General features: G+C 40.2%; 1 non-coding gene across 1 annotated transcript; it reads right to left on the bottom strand.

Moving 5' to 3' along the window:
• Window positions 1-228: 228 nt before the first annotated feature.
• Window positions 229-300, bottom strand: trnaq-uug. Its single transcript has one exon. It is a non-coding gene; the product is annotated as a tRNA-Gln (tRNA).
• Window positions 301-3,774: the final 3,474 nt, after the last annotated feature.

Here is a 3,774-nt window from a genome sequence, read left to right as displayed (position 1 = left end):
CTGCTAAATGAATAAATGTACCCTCTCTAGTTTAAATAGTTTTACCGCGTGAGAAATACATACAATTTGCATGACAAAAGACCGAAATGAGTGACTGTCACAGTCAATGCGTGACATTTGAGAGCCTTGTATATATAACTATTTTCGTACACGCAGCGTTACCTGTCGGTAACGTTATATTTTACATATCAGTAACGTTATATAATCACAATACATCTTAAAAGGACGAGGTCCCACCGAGATTTGAACTCGGATCGCTGGATTCAAAGTCCAGAGTGCTAACCATTACACCATGGGACCACTCTCAGTTGAAACCGCAGAAATCAATGTATTTGAACGTTTACGTAACATAATCATGCATTTTGACGATAATCTGGAATGCACGACCAGCTTGCACGTTTTAATGAGTGCGTACTTTGCTGTGGTCAAGGTAGCTAGCAATCGGGTTAGCTATTAACCAACCCTTCCTATAGCCTAATGTGCTACAAGCACTGCGCTATCCAACTATTGCTATGCTAGCTATCCTCGTGGTAGCTAGGCTACCTATAGCAATATAATTTTGTTGAAACTAAAGCAAACCGTCTGAAACGTTTGGTTGGCTTTCCTCTATTAAAAGATTTAACAACTAGGTCCTGAAAATTACATGTTGCAAAAGCCTATTTGTAGAAATACGATGACAAGATGCAACTAGCTAGATGTAGCCTGTTAGCTTTAGCTGGCTAGCAAGACGTGAGTTAGTGTGCGCCGCTAACCTGTCATGCAGATGAATAAAATACATACGTTAAACTGAAAATACTAAAACGACGCTAATGCTGACCGACAGTTCTCGTTAAATATTTGCAACGTGCCTAAATCAGTCAGTCGACGCGGAGCAAAATGAGTCCTTGCAAAACGCCAGTGAGACGACACAGTGCGTGTTGTGCGTGTGTTGTTGGGGATAACAGGACGTAAGTGTTGCACCAAATCACAAGGACTACAGAGGGCGTCAAAGGCCATTCGTTCTACACATTAATCAGTGATGTTCAAAATTTGACTGTCCAACCCTGCTCTGACTACCCAAATATCTGATGTTTCCCACTAGGTCAGTTATCATTGAGGAAATAGGTCAGTCTTTCCCTGAAATAATTTCAAACAGGTTTGAACTCTTGAATCCGTGCAATCTAAGCCTAGCAGAAAGGACAGATATTGCAGGAGATCAGAGATCATGCAGGTATACCCATTTTTACGCAACACTGTGCTGTGATATGGCAATGAGAACAAAAATTACAGAATTACATTCCTTAGTAAATCTAAGGCAACTTTAATGTGATTGTGATTTGTTAAAGATGTTTTTCAATCTATGTAAAAACGTATTTGTAGGTCCTTACCTCCCATCCCATTTACTCTTGTGGAGCAAGGGCTATAGTTTCGCCCACTGTCAACCTGGTACCCGTCCAGCCAACCTGAACTGTGCAAGGGGAGATTGAAGTAGCCTAGCAGAGGACACAAAATGGCCGTTCCCGAAACATGTCTGACAGAAGTTTTGGTGGAGGCAAATAAATCCCCATTAACAGAACAGCTTGAACCAGGGCTTGTGCCAGGTTGGAGACTGACCAAGCCACAGGACAAGGATCAACTCTCAGCAGTGGCCAGAGCGACTCAAATGAACCCTCACACTTTAATATGAAATATGACAATGCATCAACAGGCAGTTTAAGACTGTTAATGTTTTATGACGTATAGCCTATATGCAGTAAAGTAGAACAGGTTTTTGTAGAAACCTATTGGCTAGTTTGCTTGTGATAATGATATTATGAAATATTAAACACTTTCTTTTCTTAACACCTTCCACCGATACATGATTCAAACATTTGGAATGTAATTATTATTGTTTAAGGAAGTATCCATCAGCGATAAAACAGTCGGTGGCATCAAAGCAGCGGCAGGGAGGAGGAGGAAGTGCCCAGCATTTTGCAGGCACAATCAATGCAGCGATAAGTGGAGATGTGATGAGACTGCAATATAGCTGATGAGGGCTTGATGAACACATCATGACACTGGCGGTTTTGAGAGGACATGTTATGCCTCCCTTTCTGGGAAGAAAAGCACACATTTCAAGATAAAGCCTTCTCATTTGTTAGAGTAGCATATGAGCTCTAACGATACAATTTTGTAACAAGAAAGACTTTCATTTTGAATAGTCAATGAAAGAATTTCGGAAAATATTCACAAATTATAGTAGTGTATAGTATATAGCTCCTTGGTATTTCGTTACTTATCTTATTTATCTATATGCTATCCATGTTATTTGGCTAAAGACGACATGTAATTCAGTTCATCCTCAGGAATTATTAAGCATAGACTGAGGACATCAATGTGCAAGGACAGACTGAGCAATTTGACTTTAATGTCAATAGAGAATGACATACTGCGCCAACTGGACTTTGAAGAGCTCATTGATGAGTTTACATAGAGAAAGAGCAGAAAACGAGCCTTTTAATATCACTGATGTGATGATGGTGAGTCACATGTTTGTTCAACGTTAGGCCGCGGCTGCCAACACTCAACATGGCTCCATTATTGTAAAATTGTTTTTTAAATAGCTTGTTTGTATGTAAGCTAATTCGAATGCTTTCCACCCTGGAGACTGTATATCTGACTGTCTGCCTTCTTGTGTTTGGGTTATTGAGTAACCATAATGGTCATTCCCTGGCTATTTAGCCTTGTTTTTGCTTTTGAATAAATTGAAATATGTTCATTTACATTATTGTCTACAGTGTAGCCTATACACGTACATTTTGTCCTTGGCTTTAAACTGATCATATTTATTGAGTGGTTCTGTGGACTTAAAAGCATTGATGTGTCAGTGCACCTGGCGTGGGTTTGTGTGCGTCGGGGCGATATAGGGGCCTCATCCTGGTAATCATCCCCAGGCCTCAAAATGTCTTAATCCGTCCCTTCATATCCCTGACCTTCATCTAACCCCCCTTCCCATAGTCCAGTCACACTGGCACACGCACGCACACACGCACAGCCTAACTCTCTGCCTGCCTGTCACGCACTGAAAAATACTATACTATGCTTACGTTTTGTGAAACCAGACTGCCTGTGTTAACAGATACGTTAATTAGCGTTGTTCATTTAAACATTAACAGGTTCAACAAGGACTGCAATAAGATACAACTCCATATGATTTAGACTCTATCTATTATAGACCGTGCTCTTCTAGTAAAACAGCCTCGGGGAGAAGGAAATATGTCAAGTTGTTTTAGTGCTCCTGTGGATCAAAGAGTGTGTTTTTGTATAGGCAGCGAATTGCTATCCGCAGCAGCATTATACTACTGCAGAGTAGACACACCCCTCTCACATGCACGCTTTATTGCATATATAGGCTACAGTGAAAAAAAACAATTTGAATTTAATTTACAGCTTTAAGACGATAAATCACATAACATACCATACCATGTTTTAGTTAACGTAGCAACAATTGTCGTAATTTAGACGCTGTAGTTCCGAAACCTATTAATAAAATCGTGAGATAAAACATGGATTCCATTACAAAGGAAGAGTACAATCGTGAAAAAACACTATTACAGCATAGAAAGCATTTATTGAACCGTCGTATTGTCATCAACACGTCGTAATAATACATCAATGAATTCGTACAGTACGTGAAACGATGTTTCTTTAAACCTCACGCGGTCAAAGTTGTTTACCTCTTCGTTACCTCTGACGTCATGACACACCCCTGTTTGGGGGAGGGGAAGTTGCTTCACATACGTTACGAGCGTAGGA

The sequence above is a fragment of the Hypomesus transpacificus genome, chromosome 9 (genome assembly GCF_021917145.1).
Source record: "Hypomesus transpacificus isolate Combined female chromosome 9, fHypTra1, whole genome shotgun sequence".
Lineage (NCBI taxonomy): Eukaryota > Metazoa > Chordata > Actinopteri > Osmeriformes > Osmeridae > Hypomesus > Hypomesus transpacificus.
This window is presented reverse-complemented; position numbering and strand designations above follow the sequence as displayed.